The sequence below is a fragment of the Maylandia zebra genome, linkage group LG5, assembly GCF_041146795.1.
Source record: "Maylandia zebra isolate NMK-2024a linkage group LG5, Mzebra_GT3a, whole genome shotgun sequence".
Taxonomy (NCBI): domain Eukaryota; kingdom Metazoa; phylum Chordata; class Actinopteri; order Cichliformes; family Cichlidae; genus Maylandia; species Maylandia zebra.
This window is the reverse complement of record NC_135171.1, coordinates 36,845,649-36,870,109: the sequence shown is the minus strand read 5'-3', so window position 1 is coordinate 36,870,109 and position 24,461 is coordinate 36,845,649. Positions and strand designations below refer to the sequence as shown.

The following is a 24,461-nucleotide window of genomic DNA, read 5'->3' as shown; positions in this document are numbered from 1 at the left end:
AAAAACTATTCGGTTGTGGTTTGGTGGAGAATAGTTTATTCATGGTTTACTAATATACCCTAATAAGTTGATTTAAAGACTGACTTTCCTCAAAATGTCCCTGAGAATTACTGCAATCCTCTGACTACTGATCCTATATATATGTATTATTTTCTTGTTTAATGATAACAGATTTTCTCGCACAATCCTCCAGCAGGAGACCTTGTGATTCAGACTGCTTGCAGCTTGTCTATTGTGTGCCAGTGTGCACTCTGAGCATGTTGCTGACAGTGATTTGTGTTTGTAGAGCCTGAATGGGCACTGCTCATCGAACATATTTGACACCCTTGTTTTATAGATTCTCCAGTTTTGACTGTGTGCACTAATGGCTACCACTCTGTTAGAATATGTTCGAACAGCCAGGAAAGTCTGAAAGACCTCTTAAAATACATCTATCATCTTCTTCATAATGTGGCGCCCACAGGAGACGCAGCCATCACTGGAGTTTTCCTTCTGAACAATGGTTCCATTTGGACGGGTCGATGAATGGTCATTCAGAGCAGTGTTTTTTTTTTTGTTTTCTTTGAAAGGCTGGAGAATTTTAGGTTGAGGTTTAAAAGAAGGACTCTCAGGTCTGTCCACTTCACATTGGAAAGATAAAAGCCTCATGACTCAGGTGAGATGTGTTTTAATATCATGGAGCTTTTCTTAGAGAGTTGACACTTTCACGTTGAAGTACTGTCTGACAAGCCAAGTAACTCTCTGATGTTGTCAGGGTGTGATTGGTCAGACCTTTGCTCGGTATGCTCTGTATTCTCACAAAAATCTATTTCTGTCAGTATTAACAAGGTAACAGAATAATTACAAATGTAAGCAGTGATATTTAAAGCATTTTCATTTTAAAGCAAGCAGTGTTCTCCAAAATTAGATATGTTCACCAATTTCTCCATTCCCAATGCATAACATATGCAAGACTCTTGCTTATCTCACTTACACACAAGCCATCCTTTGGAGGCATTTTGTGATGCACCAGGTTATGGTGCACAGTCTCTCTCAGGACTGTCATTCTCAACACATAATTTTGCAATGCAAACGGTTAGTGGTGTGACAGGGCATGTTTTAACCCAAGCTTAATTTGCACATAGGCACAAATAAATGAGATAAGCATCCATTTTCTCAACAGTTTATCCAATTTGGGGTGACAGAGAGACAAAAAACCATCAGTGCTCACCTACAGCTAATTTGAAATAACCTGTCTTTGGAATTTGGGAGTAAGCCAGAATAGCTGGAGAGATATGAACATGGAGGCACAGGGAGAATGTGCAAACTCCACACAGGAGAATTTAAACCCAGAACCTTTCACTGTGAGGCAACAGTTCTAATAACTGCACCACAACTTTTTTTGTAGTTCAATATTCATTTATGGAGAGATGTGTATGTGGAGTGAACACTGTGTGCCTTTCTGATCATAACAGCTTCATAACCAAATCATTTTCAAATTGGCTGCAGATTGGCTGAAATCCAGAATTCAGCTTAAAGTCCTTCTGCTCCTTCTGGGCATTTCTCCTGTACACTCGTACTCATTTTACTCCTCATGTGTTTGTATGCCATCACTTCTTTGTGGTCTCTCTATGCTCTTAACCTCCAACTGATCATTGCAAATTGCTGCCCCACCCCGAGGTCAATTGTGTTAGAAGTTTCTTTCCATTAGAAAAAGGTTCTTACTCCCCATCATTGCCAAGTTCAAGCTTACAGCAGTTAACAACATCATACGTATTAGATGCAATCTTTCATGTCACACTACAAGCAGATTTGACTGGTGACATTATGTTCTTTCACCAGTGTTTTTGTGGTCAGTCTGTTTAAACTTCAGATCATATTACAATGTCTTCAGAGTGACATAAAAATAAAAACTAAATTACTTTGTCCACAGAAAAGAGCTAGGGTATGAGGCTCCTGGCATGCTTTTCCACATGGAAAAGCACACTAAGTGACAATAACTCAAAACTACATGGAACGAAAGTTTAGAAAATGTGCAATGTAACTGTTTCCATTTAGCAAAAACATTTGAATTTGGGTTATTTTTCCGTTGTGACTGTGCTACTGTATTCACTGGGGGCAACATATTCTCTCAGGTAGATTTAGAGACAGGAGCTGGAGCTAATGGTGCTGGCTAACAAGTGACACTCTCTCATTAAGTGGGAAGACTTGTCTGAGTGGCCAGTCAGGACATTACACAAGGTCAGAGCTTCTGTCTGCCATGGGAAAATAAGTGAAGTAGAAAAGAGAAAAGAGGCCAAGCAGACAGGCTTAGAGACAAGATGCTTGCTGTGCTGTCTGAAAGCTCCTGTCCTCTCAGGCTGGCAGGGCTTGATGTGAGCAGAGTTTGAAGTTTGGACTTTGGTCACTGCTGCTTTTGAACATGGTGCTATTTCATGCCTGTATGGTGTATGTGTGTGTGTGTGTGTGTGTGTGTGTGTGTGTGTGCCTTGTGTTGGACCGTGTATCTATATAAACTAACTTTACTGACCACTGGGTGAAGTAGAGACTCTTTCACAGGTCTATGAGAGTTGCTACCAGAATTGGAATCAATAATATAGATAGGATACGCATTAGGAGATCCAAGCGGTTTTAACAGCCCCATTGTCATTCCACCACTTTTGTAAAGTGCTGGGAAGCGGGCTATTCTTTCGAAAAATCTTTTTAGTTTTCGTAAGACTGAGGAAGATAGACGGCTACACAAACAGAGAGACAAAGACAGAAGGAGAGAGGCAAAGACAGGAAGCCTTTAGACAATCACACTGAAAGCGCATTTTTGACACGTCTTCTGTTCGACAGCCATTCACAGAAGCTTTCAGGATGTAATTTTTTTCCAGACCATCAGCCACTGAAGTGATCCATGGTTGTTTTCTCATCAGGGATAAAAACACTCTGTATGACTTGCCCTTCACCAAGGAAGCTGGCCTTCATGAGCATGTTTGCTAATAATATATTCTGAAAAAAACTAAACTTTTCTTCTGTATTAAAGAGCTTGCAATGTGTGCCCATTTGAGCTAAGACAAACATACACTCTAAGATTTAAAGTGTCTAACTAAAAATTTGTTACACATATATAAGAAGTAGAGTATCAAACACCTATACAATATTAGAGTCATATTTTTTCAAATGTAACATCTAAGGGATGCTACATTTACATAAGATGTAATATTAGGGAACGGCCATCAAAGTTATGATTACTACAATTCTGGTTTAATCAGTTCAGCTTTAATAGAGCTTTAATGTGTATTGTTCTAATGTATAATCTGCACAAGTTTCAGTGAACAACCTTATTTGTTTTGCGCTGCTGTAGTGATATCACAGCTAGAAACTGTGCCTCTATATCTAAAGCATCATCTGGGTCTATCTGTATTGGAGCTGTACACTGGTATGAATTAGAGATAAGGTGTTTAGAGCAAATGTGACTGTGCGAGACACTAACGTAAACAGGCCTAAAAAGTTAAAACAACACATTCAGAAATAAAAAAAAAAAAAAAAAGGGGGGGTTGTGTTTCTCTCAAAATTAAATTTAGCGTTATCTCTTGTTTATTTATTTCTTTGCAATTTATAATACTGGAAAAATAAATCTTAAGTCAACACACTTCTCTTTGTATTTTGCAAGGAAACTGGAAAAGGTTAAATTATTTATTGTAAAACAAACGGAAGGGTCGTTTATAAGTCATTTGTAAGGCAAAAACACTTTATAACTCTAATGTGCTTGAAAGTCAATATTTGGAATAACGACCTCTATTCTTGAACACAGCCTGAGCTCTCTTAGACAACCTCTCTTGTAAAAAGTAGTCCTCAAGAATAGTTCTGCAGGCTTTTTGATCCCAACAAGTTCTTCTTTGGATGTTGGCTGTCTTTTGTTCTAGTCTCTGTCAAGATCAGAGATGGGTAACGCGTTACTGTAATCTGATTACTTTTTTAAGGTAACGAGTAAAGTAAGGGATTACTATTGCAAAAACGGTAATTAGATTACCGTTACTTTCCCGTAGGAACCATGCATTACTGCGTTACTAAAACCGTGATTTTTTTGCAAGAATGTCTCATGACAGTGACGTAAGCAAGTGCGACGTTCGTGACAACAGCTGTGTGCAGATCAACAGTGCATCATATATCGAGTGCGGGAGAGAGTATGAGCATGCAGCGTTTAAAGCGTGGAAGTACTGACCTTATTTTGAGTTTGATTCCATAAAAAGTGACAAAAACATTAGTGTCCGTTGTGCGTGGGAAGAAAACTTATTTTTAAAGCGAAAAAACCCCCTAAACTTCCAAGCAAGCACCGAGTGCGCAACGACGTAATGGGAAACTCACAGAGAAACTCGCGGATTCTTCCACTGACCGCTGCGGCACACCTGCACCAGGGTAAACCTACGCCTACGCCACTCCTGCTTTACAGGTGAAAATAGAGCAACAGGACCGCTAGTCTTTGATGTTATTTATTTTCTGCTGTGTTTTACTTGCATCTATTTGAAAGACTGAGTGTAAACACACAAAAATATATATATATTTTATGTGCTGGAATGTGCAGAAAATAAGTTTAAATGTTAAACAAATTTCTTCCAGTCAGAGAATGTTGCATATAATTAAATTTTTGCTTGATGCATAAAGTTAAAAGGTTAAATCTAATAAAACAAGTTTTAAAAAGAGACTTTTCCATTTGATTACATTTTGTATGATGGATTTTGCAGAAAAAGTAGAATTGGGCTGAAAGATCTATCGCTTTATCACCTATTCAGGTTGTAAATCGTGTTTTTAAAAAGTAACTAAGTAATTAATTACTTTTGAAAATAAGTAATCAGTAAAGTAATGGGATTACTTTTTTGGGGGAGTAATCGGTAATTAGTTACTGATTACTTTTTTCAAGTAACTTGACCAACACTGGTCAAGATCATCCTACACTGCATCATTAATGTGGAGATCTAGGCTCTGGGGAGGCCAATCCATGACTAATAGTGTTCCACTACGTTTCTATCCAGGTATACTTTTACTGCATGAAGCCATTGCCAAATGGTACTGGATGGTGGAGCAAAATCTACTGGTACTTTTCTGCATTCATAGTTCCTCAACACTGCAGACAGCCCCAAATTTTGACAAAACTTCAAGTGTATTCAACAGAGAGGTCTAGGAATTCATTGTTGGACCTCTCTGGTGACCTGCTCCATACTTTCTGACAAGAGTTTGTATTAAATATCTTGAATTTGGATTCATCCCCCCATAAGATCTTTTGTCTCTGATGTTTAGTCTCGTTCTTTTAGATTTTGGCATTCCTTTTCTGCCTATTCTCTTTTTTAAAACAGCGAATAGTGAAGGTCCAGATGTAGACGACTTTTACTCAGTGCTGTAGCTCTATGATGAATAAAATTGCATACCATGCAAGTATCTGATAGTTAGCTACATTTTTAAATTTCATTTTAAAGCCCTGCACCAAAAAGAATAGATGACATCAAGAAGTGCTGTTAAGATTTGGCTGTTACACTGACAGTAATTTCCCCAAATACCACTGGACTCATAAAAACATCACTTTGAACTGTCTTTTAGGCTCATATCTGTCTAAAAGCTTCACATACTGTAGATCACAGTGGTTTTTAGTGACAATGCTGAAGACCAAACCCTTCTCTTTTGGAGAGATTAATCTAAATGTTAATCTGAGTCTTAATGCCGCTGCTCATTTCCATGTTGCAGCTCTGCGTTGTATGTATGTGGTGCTGTGCTTCGTATTACTTATTGTTTAACTTAGACAATTATATTCACCAATGCCAATTTCTCATCTTCAAAATGTGTGTAGTTATTATGGGTGAAAGTGTAGTTAAGGAGCCTTGGAAAAAGTGGAATCTTTGTCAATATTTATTCTTAAATAATGCACAGTAAGTGTTTTAAAGGTCAGCTTTCCCAATAATAGCTCATCACATCTACTTAGTTTCTTGTACACGTTGTTGTTCATTGAATGTGAGATTCTGTTTGAATGAGAAGAGCTGTTATTATGAAGCTTTGGCTGGAAATGTAGGCCGTTCATTGAGGCAAAATTCGATAAAATTTCCTAACATAACAAAGGAAGGAGGGTGATGATTAAAGACGTATGTAAATCAGAAAAAAAGCTAAATTAATATGTCCTGAGTGAGGCACCCAGTTATACCTTGATATTCTAATTAATTTTCTAGTCACAACTTGCACTGATTTAACAAATGCAGTTATTTTGGTAAATGGTTGTTGCTGTTGTTGAATTACAACAACAGCAGGTCTTGTAACTAGTTCCCAAGAGAAAATAGATAGTGCTTTCTACAAATGGACATCCAATAGCAATTATAGAGTTCAATATATTATAGTATAATTGCCTAATATAGGAATAGAAATAGACACATGACACAGTAAGATTATTTGTGTCCATTTTGAGAGTTAAATTTTTCATCACACTTACCTGCGGACAACTGTCTATCCAGAAAAAAAAGGGTGACACAAAGGCATAAAATGAAATAATAATATTAATTAAAAAGTACAAAGGTCACACATTTCATATCCTGTGCATATATCAAATAAATATCATAAAAAAGGATTAACTCTTATTAAGCTTTAAATTAAGTTGTTAAAATTCAAGTTATATATTGGAGCCTCCAGTACCTGATAGGGTCTCTCCTCTTGGCTGCCATTTTCAGAGTCATCTTCAACATGAAACATTTTAACGAGATCTTCTTTGCCAAAAACATGGGGATACTTGTAAGATTGCACACAAATGTTTGAGGTGTGTCTTTTTTGGGGGGGGGAAAGAGGCATGAGTGGGGTCAAATTCAAAAAAGAAAGCAGTGAAACTAATTAAATTAACTCTTTTTAATTACCTGATATTATTTTGACCAAACAACAAAATTAATTGTGTTTCTTCTATGGAGATAATTCATCATTGGAACTCTGATTAAACATCTGCAGAGCAGGTTTGAGTAGGTTTGAGAGAAAAGGCAGTTTCTGAGACATGATGTTGGTGGGCACAGGAAGGACTCCTGTTGTTTTCTTAAGAAAGAATGCACCTGCTTTTCCCAGGCTAGTCTGTTTTTGGCCAGCACATTATGCCTGAACAGAGGACATCTAGCCCAACAAATTGACATTTGGTAGTAATGACAACATGTTGTGTATGATTCACCTGACTGGTGAGTCTGCATTGTAGGACCTAAATAATCGAATAATCCTAAAACACATGTAAACACATCGATCTATGGATTCATTCATCCATCGATCCAACTATCCATCTATCCATTCATCCAAGCAAGCTTGAGTACTCAGAGAGACACAACACTAGGGATGGGTATCGTTTAGGTTTTATCCGATACCGGTGCCAAATCGGTACTTTTGAAACGGTGCCGGTGCTTAAAGAATGGAGAACACAAAATTGGTCCAAAAACCTCTCATGTTCAGCTGGTTCACCAGGCCATCAGACTGCTGAACACGTCATAGACACCTCAGCTTCACTACTGGAACTTTAACATTATGCACTCCATACTGTACAGTAATGCCACTGTTTTGCACATGTCTCAACTCTGTATATTTTATATATTTTATTTATTGTTTACTCTATTTAATTTGTAAAATATGTGTACACACACACACACACACACACACACACACACACACACACACGTAGGAAAATATTTAGTATACACATCCAGAAATGCATATACTATTATATATTGTACATATATTTATTAGTTTCAGATGTAGCCATTCTTGTATTTTGCTTGTTTACATTATTGTATTTTGCACAACTCTGTTGCTTGTGAAGCTCGCACACAAGAATTTCACTCAAATCACTTTTATTGTCACATCACATGTGCTGTACCAATGTACCTGCACATGTGATGTGACAATAAAAGTGATTTGATTTGATTTGATTTGGTTTTTGTAAAAAGATAACAATGTTAGCCTTTTCTGCAGCTATGGGGCATATATGGTATCACTCTTGGCTGGAAGCAGTGCTTAATCAATGGAAAAAACACAAACTTTGTCCAAAAACCTCTCATGTTTAGCTGTTTCCCTCTTTTTCTTTGGTCATTTTAGCCTTTTTGGCCAGGGTGAAGGGAGTATCTGCCATCAAACAAGAAGACAGCCGCATGTAGATATGATGATGTTTGCTAGTTCACCTTACATGCATTAATTTAATAACGTGGTTAGCCTACTCAATGTAAATTACTCACGCAGAGAAGAACGGCTGCTGCTGCTGCCATCATCATCCGTCATCATTTCTGCTACACTGGCAGGGCTAGGGGCCAGGACTCTCCTCTTCGTGTTTTTGGGTATGTTGCTAACTCCGGGTCCGATAACAGGCACCACACCGCAGTAGATGCGCTCGGTGTGAGGTCTCGCAGCAAGCTATCAAATACAGCGCATTTCTTGGTTTTTGGAGAAAAAAAAAACGCTATGCGTCGCCAGGTGTTTCATCGGATTTGAGGAGTTACCTCCTTTGACAGTATCAGCTTAAAGCACTTGTTGCAGGCTGCTGAGTTTGCATCTTTTGCTGTGAAGTACAGCCAGACTTTTGACCGCTTCGCCTTGGACATTTTTAATCTGTAGCTCTGCTCTAACAGAACGTACGTACCTGGCCCCGCCTACTATCCTCGGAAACGTAAAATGATTGGCTAGAAGTGTATCACAGCTCAGGAAAAAAAAGCACCGAAATAAAGCACCGAAATGTGCGCTGCTTTTCGGTCTGGTTACTACCGTTTATGTCAGAACCGGTGCCATCATGGCATCCCTACACAACACAGACATGGGAGGAACATGAAAACTCCACATCTTCTTGTTGTAAGATGGCAGTGCTAACCACAGTGTTTTTGTTTTTCCACTAGTGAAAAATTGTAGCACATCAGTACATCTACACTTTGACCAAAATCTGTGACTGAGATATTTTAGCTGGGGATAGAAGTATAATTTCCTAAACAACACAAGTAAATAGGTGCTCCATGTAAGAAGTGATTTGCCTCAAGTGAGTTCAAATACCTTGGAGTCTTGTTCTCAAGTGGGGAAAAAATGGAGAGGAAGATTGACAGGTGGATCGGGACACTGTAGTAGTAGCGTTGTTGTGAAGCGAAATCTGAGCCTAAAGACAAAGCTAACAGCGTTCTTGTCAATTTATGCTCCTAGCTTTACACATGGCCGTGAGCTGTGGGTATGGAGTGAAAGAATAATATTGTAAATGCAAATGGAGAAAAATGCATATCCTTCGAAGGATACACAGTTTCTCAGTTTTACCCCTGGAGATAGGGTGACCTAAGGGCACTCAATAGAAAAGATACACAGGAAGATAGCTTATGCGGAGACTGTAGTTCAGGAGACAAACTCAAGAGATACATCTCTGGGTAGGATTGGAAACAACAGTGTATCACCCAGAAAGAAGTAGAGGTGTTGGAGGGGGAGTAGGCAGTCTAGGCAGCTCTACTTGGGATGGTGTCCTTGTGATCCAGAAGAGGATAAGAAGTAGTTAGTTGCATACATTTGCCAGTATTACAATTAGTTTGATCTGGTCACCCTGAAGTACGGAAAGACGGAAAAATCAAGGTGATTTGGATTTGGGAACATGGCTGCAGCTCTGTTGGCCTCAGTGGGATTCTTGGATTTGCAACGGTACAGTAAAAGCTAGGGTTACTGAGATTGTAATGCCACATTTAAATGTCTCTTTTTTAAAATATATTTTATACCATTAGTGATTATGATCTTTGTTTTTAAGAAATATATCAAAACATATCTTATGTTTACTGTAGGTGCACCTCTGTTTTGAGACATACTTCATCTATGACTCTTAAATATCGGCCCCAAACAGCCTCACTGTATTAGACCAATTTAACAGTGCTTTACCTCAGTCTGGCTCCACACACAGATAAGAATATCCCAGAGCAGCTGAAAGAACCCTCTCCTTTCCTTTATCATGTTATCTTTAAGGCATATTCTCTCATTTCCACCAGATACTGTCATGTTTCTGGGTCCATGTTTTACTTCTCTGCTCGGCACAGGGAATCCTTAACTGAGAAAGTCAAAGGGAAATTGGCCCTTCTCATCCTTTCTTTTTGAGTCACTTTAGAGCTCTCATATTCTTTTATTCCTCAGTTGTAAATAATGCCTTTTCATTGCACGCATGCCTTAGCTCAGTACTGTTTTGAAAGTATTTTATGAATATCAGGATTTGTTTGAAGTTGACGCCTATTTCAAACTTATATCTCCTGGCCTTCTAGTTCAACCCCTCCCATTTCCTCATTCTCTTTGATATGCAGGCACAGAGCTGATTGAATTTGTATTCATCTTTTTTTCTAATTTCAGAAAATGCTTTACTATTACCGGTACTATATTTTTGGTAGTTCCAAAGAAACACTACAGTCATTTACCCTTGATGTCTTTTAGTGAAGACTGCTAAATGGGGGGGAGAAGAAGTAAAGGTGTCTGATTGATTTGGAGATTTAGTTTGCGTTCTAACTGCACTTCCAAGTGTTATACACATGAGAGGGAATGTTCTGACATATGCTTCTGAGATTTTAAAACTGACAGTGTAGATTAATTTAGTAATATGCCCTAAAAAAACTGCATTTTCCTAGTCACAGTACACTACACACTACAGTATAGCAAACGTCTCTTACACCCCCTAATAGAAGCACACTTTGCAGTGTGAATCTCAGGTTTGACATGCTGTCTGTCATTATCATTGTCTTGGCCTAACGTCTCTGTCACTATAACTTTTTCAGTCACTGCCTAAAGTTTGATTCTCTTTGAAAATGTAAGTAGAGTGCAAAACACAGGTTGCAACTGTTAGCTATTTAGAAAGCTTTCGAGGTTCCAACACTGCTCACTGGGAAACAGACAGATGCACGTGATTCATTTTCCCACATCTACACACACAGACAGATACACAAACAAACACACACCCGCACAGATACACACACACACACACACACACACTCTGACTCATAACTTGCTGTGTTTTTAGCCATAGGGAAGTCCTTTATCCACATAACTAGATTAACTCACAGTGAGCACTGATCAGCTTAATTTGGATTCAGCCTACTTAGCCTTCCCTGGTCTGCCTGTCAGTCTGCCTTCATGTTCATCTATCATTCTGTGTGTTTGAATGGCAAAGTATTTGTCTACATGTCTCTCTGTCACTTTATTTACACGCCTCTCTCTGTCTAGTCTTTAACAAGGATTATATTTGCAGCAGTTTTTAGCTTTTTTAACTCCTTTCTCACTTACAAAATTATTTCAAGCACATTTCAAGGTTTTTTTTTCTTATTCTTTCCTTTTATTTTTTTTATTTTTTGCTTTTAATGAATAACACCCTGACAAGGATTGATGAATATAGTGTAGCTTTTACTTTTCCCCCCCAAAAAATGCAATTTGCTCTAGAGTCTTGTTTTTTTTCCTTTTTAAACCAAATGTAATGAACTCATTCTGCCTCTGTGTCTTGGCAGGATGTCAATGCAATATATTGACCACATTAGTCTCTCAGTGTTTTTGGATTGCATAATCTCTAGGATGTCCCCAGGGACTCATTGACAGCAAACATACAGATATATGTTTAAAAAAAAACTGAATTTGATCACCATTAAGTCAACCATTACACAAAAATGTGATACTTCTCTCATTACATTGGTTTAAAAGTTTACAAGTCACAGTAAATGTTATATTTGTACACAGATAATTTGTGCTGTCCAATCAGTCACTCTGTTGGGTAGAGGAAGAGAACTCACAGAGTGAACATGGATATTACATTTCACCAGAGAAAAAAACAACAACAAGACCAAAGAGTTCGTAATATGGCAGAATTGTAGATTATAAAAATCTATTTAAATGCCATGTAGCCCCACAAAAATACTTTTTGACTAATAGTTAAACTGTTATTTTTTTGTTATTTTCAGGACCGTTATCTTGAGCTCACTTCCACAACTTCGATTTTCCTCAGTGCTTAAGTTGGCTGTCAGGTAGTGCTAGTGTTTGGAGTTTTGGTCCTGAAAAAATAACTTCTGACAACATTCAGAAAATATTGTCATCTATTATTTATTCTATGTGGTTGCAAGCCCCACTCCAGAGAAGTTTGTTTTGTAATCTTTTTTTTTTCTTTAGTTTTTCAGATTCACCTTACCGCATAATTAACCTAAGGCCACAATCACTCAGGTCTAGAGACTGGTTGGCAACCCCCTAGGACCCCACAGGTTGTTTTTACTTTGAGTGTAAACAGTCTCTTTTTCATAGTTTCAGTAGTACTCTGTAGTTAGTGAGTGTTTGTGGACAAAGCAGCATCTTCCATGCAAATTGCAACTGTGGAAATTTGCATGGAAGATGAACATTCACAAAGAGGTTTTCAGTGCAGTTCTCTATACCTCTTTGTGACCAATTACACCTGGCCAGGGGGTAGCCAACTGGTCTCTAGAAATGTGTGACTGGGGCTTGTTCTTATGACAGAGGTTACACTGCATTTTTTCATGTTCATTAACTTTAGTTTCACTGCATATTCTCCCCCTTGTCATCCTCACTTTCTGCAGTGTCTCTGTGTCTTCTCAGATTGAGATGCTACTTTATGGCAATAATAATAAGCCTTGTTTGTTACTGAGGTCTGAAGCAGAAAGAAAACAACGTGGGGGCAAAGGCTCGAGAAAGTGATGGACACAAAATGGGAGAGGATGACGATAAGTAGACATGAAAAGTAGAATACTATGAAAGGCCAAAGGGAAGGTGGGGACAAGGAGTGTTACAGAAAGAATGAGATGCTGAGGAAAAGAGGGAGACAAATAATAAGGGATGGAAGGAAAGTAAGGATAAGTGAGGAATGGAGGAGAAGGTGGGGGGCAGCAAAGAGGGAGCTGAGGAGGCGCTGGGCCTGGGGGATTGCTGTGCGTTTATCCTCCTCTGCAGCAGGCTTCTGAAGCACTACCTCAAGAAAAGACTTTAAAGCAGGGTGGCTACAGCTCTGTGCTGATCTGTTAATACCCACAGATACATGAGGCTTCGCCATAGTACTCTGGGGATGGGGTGGAGCGGGACAGTGTGTATAAGTGTGCATGGGAGTTTGTGTGTGTGTCTTTTTTGTTACGTGTTCAAGGATCATATCATATCTCTGCAGACGATTTTCCATCCCCACCGTTAGCTTGCTCCAACTCACCCTGAGACATGAAGTTACCAGAGCGATTAAAAGATTAGATTGGGCTATCATGTGGCTGTGTGTCACCTAAAGCTGGTGCTGCAAGGGTGGAGCTGGGAGGTGGGAGGTGTATGACTATCCTGTTTTAAGATCCTGTATAAATAGACTCATGCCTCCCGGGAATCAGTGTAAAACACCCCCAGAGCCACAGCATGCAGCAGAAAATATACACACTGGTAGGTGAAAAAGCAGCATAGCTGCTTCTCAGAGGACCGCGTTCTGTGCTCTCGGGGAGTCCATGCGACTATACACAAGAGGGCATGGTGTGATGTAACGATCATTTTATTTTGGGGTATTCCTCCTATTTCCTTTCTCATAATGTGAAAAATGGTTTAGATTCCTTTTCAACACTCAATGAAACAGTGAAATGGTTAAAAAGTAAAACGTCTCATCACCATTCTAAACAACTAATTAAGATGCATACCCATATTCACTGACTTATGTATTTTTTCAAGTCAGGGGACTATAACGATGATATCTAAAATGATAAAAGTCCCTTCACAGAGGCAATTAGAGGGGGAAAAGGAGTGGATGGACAGAATGATAATAACAAACAAATGAAAAACAATGTAACAATCTCAAGCCCAGTGAGGATTTTGCATCATGCGGCTTTTGATCACGATAAGCTTCAGGATCTCAGCAAGGCCCAGTGCAACTGTTTAGCTGCAGTCGCCAGAAGATTCCTTTTGTTTTCTATACTTTGTTTGTGGTGAATAGATAAATCATCATGGTAGAAAATCAATGTCATGCCATTCACTTTTGCTTCAACTTTTTTTTCCTTGAGTTCACATTCGCTTGATCACAGCATTACTTTGTTTAGAGTCAAATTTCTGTAGGTATTTGTTAAACTGCTTTCTTTCTATCCGCAAGGGCCTCTTATCCACTTGATCAAAATACCCCTATTCTTAGCAGTCTATTAGAATGATATGGTTAACCAAGCATGTGATATATCCTACAATAGTCTTTAACGACGGTGTAAACACAAGTGGTACCGGGTCGCTGCTCTGTGGTACTTGCGCACAGAGCCTTTGCAGCTTGTGTGTAAATGTGTCCTCTTATGCATGAAATATCACAGTCCTTACAAAACATCTAATCTAATCAGATAGCCTTTTAATCTAGTGGTTTAAAATACTAAGGCGGATTTGTTGATTCAGCATGTAGTAGCCTCAAAAGTAATTGAACATTATTCAAGGTTAGCATTCTTCTCCAGGCTGATTTTGGATACAACTGATTCCCCTTTTCATATTGTGTCAGCCTTATCTGGCTACTCTGCCATTTGCAGTGATTAAAAGAGATTTAGGTTCCATTGTGAATTAAAAAATGATACTGACACTATATACTATTTAAGCTGTGGCACAAAAAGGCTCTCTTCAACTTCAAGAGCTGGATAAAAATGTCTCACACACGAGTAATATCTGTAAATACTGTTTTACCAAATTAAGAGGCCTAAATCCTGGAGTGTCATGTTGCTGACTGAGTCTGTGGCTTCTAATCTAAACATGCAGTTACAGGGCAACTGGGTATCAGGACAAAGTTTGTAGACTCCAGTTGCACAGTAATTAATAGTTAAATACCTGTGTCACAGTCTCAAGGGTCCACTGCATCTTACCCTCAAGGTAAGAGTGGCAGACTCAGTCGTTGTGTAGGACAGGACTGTGCAATGGCTGCATCGGGGTGAGAGGATGTGGGGGTATGAGGGTATGCATGTGTGTGTGTAGGGATGGGCTTGGGGGGGCATTGCAGATCTAAAGCAGGTAATTAAATGAAGTTCGTAGACTTTACTCTTCCACTCTCCTATGTTTCTTGAAGTATCCCTCACTCTCTAACCTTGCACCTGAGATGAAGATGGCAGTTAATGATCTTTTTTAAAACCACTTTAGCGCCCGCTCTATAGCTCAGTCTTTTACTCTCCAGACAGACCAAGGTTTTTTTTTTCTCCTCCTTTTTCATCCTGGGCCCATACACCATTTTTCTCTGTTCCATTAGCAAATTGCCTCCCTCTCTTTCCTCCTCGTTTCCACCATCCCACCTGCCCCTAACACCCCCATTAAAAATCTAACTGGGGGATTAATTTATTTAAACTGGAACAAACAAAGAAATTCACTCTAGGGTATGTTTTATTTTTCAGAAGTTGAGGAGGAGACACGGTGTTCGAGAGAGACTAATGTTAGATGGCATAATAAAGACAACCTGAAGGACCTGAGAGCCATCATTCGCACAAAGTGTCAGCAAGGTCATCTGGCTGAGGGATGGTGAGTCTGTTATTTACATATGCCATGGGCAATGAGGTAATAAGGTCTGCTTAGTTTCTCCATTTTTAGTAATTTTAAAAAGTGTTTAGACAACCATTAGCAAACTGACCAGCAATCTGTTTAATTTGCCTACCTATTATCTGCTTTAATGCTTGCATTGACCTGGTAATCTTACACATCTTTTTAAGACAATAAAATGAAGATGCTTACTGTACACCAGTGGCCTATACACCACTCCAAAGTATCAAACTACATCACCACTGTAGGTAAGCTTAATCTCAACAAAAAAAAAGATTATTTCATATCACATGTCATATCATATTTGTATGTACAACAGTTTCATTGCATTTAGTGTAACAAACATGTGATTATAATAACATTGAAAAAGAAACCCAGCTAAATAAGCAGTTTAAAAAAGATATGACTCAGCTCAGATGCCTCACATGCTGCTCCTTGCCTTAATATGTCTAGTCCTTAGTCAGGTTTTTGAATATCAGGGTTAATAACTCACTGAAGGATCCAATCCTCAAGATTACGTGTGTTTGATTTTGTTTACACCATCTGCCATCAGATGCAATTGAATGTACTGCATGGTGTAATCTGATACATCCGGGGGTGATGTTTTGCTGCTGTTGTGTGTGTGTGTGCCTGTGTGTGTGTGTGTGTGTCTGTGTCTGCGTCTGTGCATTAGTGTGTGCAGTGTTACACAGCTCATAGCTATCCCTTAGGAATTGAAAATAGCCTGCAGATGTCCTGCAGGAATTTATCCCAGTCTTATTGTGAACCATGTTCTCCAAGTTAAAATTGACTTGTTATGGTGATATCACATGCATTTTACTGAGGCACTAAAAAATACTATGCATACTTAATATAGTGCTTTGAGTCTGTGATCTTTTTTCTGTAAAAAAAATGAATCTCTCCTTTTTTTAATTATTTTTTTTCTGTTTCCAGCTACAGTGTAACGGTGCTACTGTAACATGAAAAGTTGTTCTGGCTTTCAGAAGACATTGCCATGTCATCCTATTAGTATTATTATATGATACTATAGTGTACCTGTGTAAGCATTTACCACAGCAGTTATCACAACAAAAACACTCATATTAATATTCCAATCCAAGTTTGCCATTTAGGTTAGTAATTGAGTTGGTATATAAGGGGTTAACTGATAGGCTCAATGAATTTTGGTGAGGTTTAAGGGTGATGGGAAATACCGGCAATTAATGTGATTTCTTTTTAAAAGGGATAAGTCATTAGTATCAATTGGCCTTTTGTAACAGGAAATACAGACTGCTTAGTGAAAACTGCTCTTCCAGCAAAGAGTTCTTAATCTTTGTTAGAGACATTTTACTCAATAGGCTCACTGATTTTGTGGCAAGAGTTTGGTAAAAGACGATAATTGATATAATTCTAATTTAAAATGCCTGAAACAAGGAAATGGGTTTGCTTAGCTGCTAATTAACACATCATATACTGATAACATAATCTTCACACGAAAAAAAAGTGTGCATCATCATCTTGATGATCACCAAGACTTGTGAGAAAATAGATGATCTGACACAAATATTCAAAAATAAGAAAGCAGTAACGGGACAAAAACGTCTTCAGAGCACAATATCTGGTTCTTTTATTAAAACGTACAAGCTTGTATACACAAGATGTTATTGTAAAAGTAACTTTGACTTTCAAGGTGTATTCGGGACACATCTAGTCCCTGAGCTCGCAGTTTTGGCACAATGTCTGTTAAATGCAAGCACAGATTAAAGATTATACTGTTGACAAAACTGAAAACATAATCTGTAGCTTAATTCAGTTCACTTTTGAATTCTGGGTCAGTTTTGAGTGAATTCAGCAGCTGGTTTCTAAATGAGTGGAAAAACAAAACCTTTTTAAATTCCACGTCATAACAGTTCATCACTCTTTCTAGTCCATAAAAATGGTGTCTAAGTCTTATATAACACATGTACTTGGATCAATCTATCAGACCAAAATGACAGAAAATACATGACTTCTTACAAACAACCGTGATATTATTATAACTGGTGACCGTAACATTGAGCTACAGGGTTGTAATATTGCCCCGGAGAATAATGTGCTCCTACATGAGGACATAGTTCAAAGAAAATTTTTAATGTCTCCAAATCCAGTGGTCCCTGACACTTTCCAAGTCATTTTCTTGTCTGAGCATGTTAATTTCCTGGTCCCTTCACATTAATGAGGCTACCGTGCCCACAGTGGATCGGCTTGTTTTTGACACTTTGGGTTTTGTACAGAGAAAACAAAATATTAAATATTAATTGTTGATTCATTGTTAAAATTTAAATGCTCATGGTTAATCCTTTTCATGATTGGACAGAGGCAGAGAGGCTCCTCTCTCGTTCCAGTGTTAATGCTAATGGAACTTTCCTGGCTCCAGTGGACAAGCATTAGCAGTATCAATCATTTCCACAAGATATTTGGCATGAATCCAGCACTGTGGAAGGAAAGTGTGTTTCATGTGTTCATACAAGGTTTAGCAAAATACAACAACAGCAAGTTCTTCAAAGATGTATCACAAGACATACAAAAAGAGGATGTTACATATGAATTATTGTCTTTTTTTCTTGACACCCCAGAGCATCTTCAGTTCAAAGAGGTAGACTAGTGATAAATATGTCACTGGTACCAAGCCAGGATAAGGCATTACTAGCTTTAAATCCCTCAGCACTGATGAAAAAAAGACTTACTGCACACACAGAGAAACTGGTACTTTCAGCAACACAAAGACCTTCACACACACATACACAAACCTATACTTTGACAATAAGTTGTCAAAATGAAAGTGACCTTTGTGGTCTAGTTTCACAGGACAGATGGCAGCCATCAGCACAACACAATGTGGTCTAAGAGGCTGTATTGGAGCCCTCCCTCTTTTCCACGTCTGTTTTACGCTTATTTTATGTCCATGTTCATTATTGCAAGAAAACAAGGTCAAAACACAAAAGATCTGATTTTTTTTTTAATCATTTTAAAGCAGCATTATTCATGCTGCAGTGATTCCGTTTATATGTTGGTCCACATTTCTATTTTAATTAGTCAGCTATTAATGTTTAACAGCAATTCAAATTTACATTTAATCTTAAGAAACAGTTTTGCTTTGCCCCTATTATATAATGGGAAAGGGAAGTGCTCTTTAGAGTGTTCCTCCAGCCCCTGCGGTTTAACAACTAAAGATTTGGATTAACTTCTCAAAATGAAAATATTACTCTTACGTCTGCATATCTAAGTTGGGGTTTTTAGGCATTTCCAAAATTTAAACTCTCTTACTGCACTAAAATTTGTAATATGCAAGATTTAACAATGTGTGAATTTGTACGTTTATGGATGAGTGCATGTCTATATTGGTTTTTCCCATCACAGTATTTATGCATACACTTTGTAGACTGTTTGCATATGATAGTGTGCTAGTCTCTCTGAGTTCATTTGCTCTAGCTTGTGTACTCACATACCTCCATATGTCTCATAATCCAGGAGACTGGCACACATCATAGCACTGGGAGCAAGGGAATTCAGAGCTGTTCTGCCACATTCATCCGTCTAAAGAAACAGACAGAGAGAACTTATGTGGCAGTGTTTAGCATATTACACAAAATAAAGAAAGAATTTGACTGCGCACTGGGAACGGCTGCCTCACTGAATGAGGAATCAACTGTGGTGAAGATTCAAAGGGCCAATTTTACACTAGCTTATGAGAAAGGGAGTAAATAGAGGGATGCACGGTGCCTAGAGACTGCCAGATGTTACACAAGGGGATTCATCTGCAGCAAGAGTGACCATGGGTGGAATAGTTCTAAATTGGCTCTGAAAAATTGGGTCCTCACATACAAACAGATGAAGGGAATATTTGGGATAGAGTGCTTCATGAAAAATGGTTGTCAGTTTATTTCCTTGCATTTTTCATTTCTGCTGTTCTGTTATCAGCTGTTTTCCTGCCTCTTGTTAGATTATGTAATAATGCTACAACAACACATGGCTACTTTTTATTGTGTATCTAACTTTAGATTTTCCCATTTTGCTATAAAACTAAATAAAACAAAGAAACAAACTAAAAAGAGTAATAACTGAGTCATCCCTCTTCAGATTACATCTTCAGGACTACTATTTTGGCAGATTTTGTCTCTAAAATGTGTTTTTTTATGCATAAAAATAAGAGTCTGTTCAAAAAATATAAACTAATTAATTAATATTATAACATAGAAATTTAAAAAGGCCATATTGTCAACTCGGTATATATTAACCTCAAATATTACTAAACATTATTCAAAGTTATTCTTCACCATACACAATATTCTGCACACAACACCCAATAATGACTTTAGGGTTTGCTTGTATAAATGTGTATATATAAATTCAAAGAATGTATTTAAAAATATAAATGTAAAATGTTATAAATGTGTATATAACATTTTACACACGTATTCACAGCCTGACATGACACTCAAAGTTGAGCACAGGTGCATCCTGTTTCCACTGATCATTTGTCAGATTTTTCTCGACAACTTGGCTGGAGTCCACCTCCAGTAAATTCACCTAATTGAACATGATTTGGAAGGGCACACACCTGTCTATATATGGTATCATAGTTGACAGTGGATGTCAGTGCACAAACCAAGCAATGAAGTCCAGGAATTGTCTGTAGATCTCTGAGACAGGATTGTATCAAGGCACAGATCAGGAGAAAGGTACAGAAAAATTTCTGCAGCAATGAAGGTCACAATAAATCACAATGGCCTCCATTATCTGTAAATGGAAGAAGAATGGAACCACCAGGCCCAACTTGATTGAGCTTGAGAGGTTCTCCAAAGAAGAAACTGTCAATAAATGTGTGTACCAAGTTTGCAGCATCATACTCAAAATGGCTTGAGGTTGTAACTGCTGCCAAGAGCTTTAACCAAGTACTGAACAAGGGCTGTGAATACTTATATCCATGATATATGCATATTGGTCATGGAATTTTGAGGTGAGAAATCAATTGATCCCATTTTGGAATAAGGCTGTAACATGAGACAGTATTATTTAAGGTGTGATACAAAAAAGCTGTCTTCAGTTTCAAGGGATGATAAAAACGTTAGACACTGAAATAGTCTGAATAATAATAATTGTCAGCCCTGGATGGCAGAGTTTTACATGATATGTCCTTCCTGACGCAATCCCAAGGGGGAAGCCTACTTCAACTGAACCAACGTATATAAATTGCAACCTGCAGGCCAATTTTAAAGTATCAATAAATCAGCAAGTGAGTAGTGCTATTATTTTACACAATATCTTAGAAAATTTCACAAATTTCAAATCTATTTTTTAAAGGCCTACAGCATGACAGTACATGTATTAATTGGCCTGTATTGTTACAAAGACTGACCTAAACAGCCTAAAAACATGTTCTGGCAAATACCTTCTGTCATGTCCTTTATGAAGACTACCTAAGATATTGGATTTGATTTGCTGTCAGCCTTTATTAAGTCCAGTATGAACAGTAAAGTCAAGTAAAGTTGAATTTAAACAAAGTTGAGATTAAACTTTGAAAAACTTACAAAGGAATGGCCACAAAACAGAACTACACAAGTAAAATTGTTACAGCTGAGCTTACTTGAACTTCTTCTAGCTGGTGCAAAGACATTTCGTACTGTAATTCAAAGATACTGTGTAATCCTATAAAAACAATAAAAACATACCCAGTTTGGGACTGCTGTGCGTTCAAACTCTGTTATCGCTTGAGATGTTGTGGTTCCGTAGCAGATGGGAGAGGCAAGAGGCAACAGCATAGTGCAGTCTGATCATTACACTGGGAAAGTGTTTGTGAATGTGAATCTGTGTGTGTGTGTGTGTGTGTGTGCGTGTGTGTACATGTGTGTGTATGTGCAACCTTGAGGTTGAAAGAACCTCTGGTGTAATAATTCTGTGTGTTAGCTATGGCAGGTGGTTGGCATGCTCCATGTTAAATCTTTATTGATCTTTTATCTTTTAAAAAGTACAAGACAGGTTTTTGTTTGTGCATCACAGAAAGTGGTGATAGTTGTGGAACTGACGTGGACATTACAGTTAATACCAGGGCATGTATAGTTAGTACGTGTAGTACATGTTTGTCTTACAGTACATGTTGTTTCTCTTATGTTTTGAACTATAAATATAGTAACTGAGACAAAGAGTCAGACTATGACTGCTACTATGAGTTGGGCATTCAAAGTTTCCCAAAGTCATTGTTCTTTATTTCAGAAGCTTCCCTCATTTCTTGTGAGTTTGGCTTTCTTCTTTACTCTGCACTAGTTGAAGAAAAAAGAAAAGGGAAAAAAATCCAGAGACATGAAGCTGCAATAGAAAACTTGTTAGGTGCTACCCCTTTCTCAGATGCCGTAGCGAACTAAGCAAAGGGATCTTTAAGGGAGCAAAGGGACTTTTAATGAACAGGCACATTATTGATCTGTGGACAAAACAGTCGTTAATTATGTGCGGGTGGAAATTTAATTGAGGGAGTGAAAGAAGGTCTCTGCTTGCTAAGCTAATGCATGGTCAAGAATGAAGAGAATTTGATTGAGCTCTGTGCCATTGGGGTAAAGGATGAGACACAAACGATCACTCAGCCAATGCCTCTGGATTTTCCCTGCTCCCTTTCTCTGCCCAGGCCTTTCTTTGTCTTTTATCAAGTGCCGCTTGTGTCATTCAACTATTCCTTTGTTTTCAAATTAGGAGGAAATGCCTTCAATTGACTAATTTTCCTCACCTTGGTGTTCTCTTTTGCCATCTGTTCAACCCACTCTTGCCAATCTTTGTTTTGTTTTTTAACCTGTATAAATGGCAGGAGTTAAGCGTCTAAAGAATCCGGAGGACGAGCATATTGACTCAACATGTGATGTGTGTGTGTGTGTGTGTGTATATTTGTGTGTTTGTGTATTATGGCATCCATCTTTCTGGGGTTTGTCCAATCTTGTGTATATCTCTGATTTGTAGTTGTCGGTTATCATCAGGCAGTCAACTGTTTTATGGCTCTGCTCACTGAGCCATATTATGTGCCAGCAAAATCTCCTCTATCTCAGCTGAATGTCTGTGTGAACCTTCTGAAAATTGATGGCCATTTAATGATCAAATGATTTTTCTGTTAGCTTATATTAACTAAGAAACAAATTCAAAGAGAGTGACAAACCATTGCTAATTACAGAAAGGTGGAAACATTTAATTGCAGTATTAGCTCGTCTCTTATAATGAGCAGTAACACGGTATGAACTTTTCATTCTTGCATTTTCTGAAGTTGAGCCGTTTTAAATAAAGGCTTCCAAGTACACACAAGCCAGGACACTAAACACACTGAGTCATTAGATCATCTGTTTAGAGCAATCAGATTACACTTAAGTCATTACTGATGGTGTGGCATACACCCAAAACAACCATATAACAGCACACTGCAGACGTTTCTGTAGCTGAATGAAGGTGGATGTTCAGCTGAAGAACTACATTGTGTAATCCCTGCAGGGGATGAGTTGTGTTGCTTATCCAAGAGTGTAGAAGCTCAGCGTGACTTAGATTCTCATTAAAGGAGCTTATTTATCTCTACACTTCCTAAAGAATCAAGGCTGGCGTCTTGAAGTCTTTGGGCTGGCAGCAATTACCATACCTATGAAGTAGCTTCATAACACCTGTTCCGTGTCATAAGAAAGATGTGCCAAGCTATTACTCAGTTTTCACAAGGTGTAAGTACTGAATGCACTTTCAAAATGGATTCATGTAAAAGGATCAATTTCTTTGCATGAAAAAACCCCCACCCATTTTAGTAGTTAAAAATATAGCTTTGCCATGTTTTGAGAAAAAAGCTTGTAGTTGTGAGGCTTTTAAACCTCTTGTGTTTGAGAATTTTAACTTTAACTAATTTTACAGATATGCTTTGCATTTGCTAGCATTAAGTTTAGAGGCTGTTATTCTAAATTTCATCCAGCACAGATTTGTTGAAAAGGGCTACTTTGTAAGATAAATGCCTTTCATTATCTTTGTTTCAATCGCTATGTACTTTTCCCTTTCCCCCGTACTTTTTTATGACTCTCTTTATGAGTCTAATTTTGCAATTCTCATGCCATATTCACATCATATGGCACACATGAGCTCCGTCTCCAGAAAAAAACATATTTTAATGTAATTTAATCAATTAAAATGATCTTCGCTTATCTTGCACCTAGTGATCACTTAAATCAAGTTGCTATCACTGGTTAGCCCTTCAGTGATCTAGACTCTGACTTGAGTGGGATCACTAATTCTTCAATGAACAGTTTTATTCATGCTAAAATGATTGTGGGCAGCTTCAATAATAACATAAATCATATTTGTATGAGTCCTAATTTGAACTTCTGTGTAGTTCCTAGGAGTGATTGTGGATGCTTGATAAATATGTACTCTGATCCTATATGATGAAATACAAAGCAACTTCTTGAGCAGAGGGTATTCAGCATCCAATTTAGCATATGAAAAGATAAATCCATTTTATTTTTTAAACCTTTTTAATAATGCAAACATTCCTCATGTAGTGTCAGAGACCTGTAGTAGAAATTTTTTCTGCTGAGTGTATTGTGTGACTACTAGCCATAATACCCCAATGCTGCTTGGAGGGCTATTACTGTCATAGTAACAGGGGGTCATTAAATGGCTAGCAGCTGTGACTATTTGTTTTCTTTTATGTTACCTCAGTCCCGCAGCTGTGTTCTCTGTGTATGAGCACGAAGAGGAATATATACATGATTGACTATGCAGGCTTGTGTGTGTGTGTGCATGTATGTGTAGTTATTTATTTATTTATTTGTATGTTGTTGTTTTTTTAGGGTCATAACTTTCCATTGCGCTATGATAAATACACAGTACGAGTGTTCATGGGGCTTTAAAATCAAACTATGAGCTGGCCCCTACCAGAGCACTACACACTGTGGTCAGACACATAACTGATATGGATCGGTTCATGGCTTATTTCTGTATTTATCTCTCTCTTTTTTGTTTGTTTTGTTTTTAGTTAGCTG

At 38.0% G+C, this 24,461-nt stretch overlaps 1 protein-coding gene across 2 annotated transcripts in view; it reads left to right on the top strand.

Moving 5' to 3' along the window:
• Positions 1-24,461, top strand: part of cdh22 (cadherin 22) — a 194,670-nt gene that overhangs the window by 39,620 nt on the left and 130,589 nt on the right. Inside the window, exon 2 of one of the 2 annotated variants that reach the window (XM_004547639.4) lies at positions 15,312-15,435. The exons of the other annotated variant lie outside the window; for it this stretch is intronic. The gene's annotated coding sequence lies outside the window, so the exon portion shown is untranslated. The remainder of the gene's footprint in view (positions 1-15,311; positions 15,436-24,461) is intronic. 2 annotated transcript variants of the gene reach the window in all.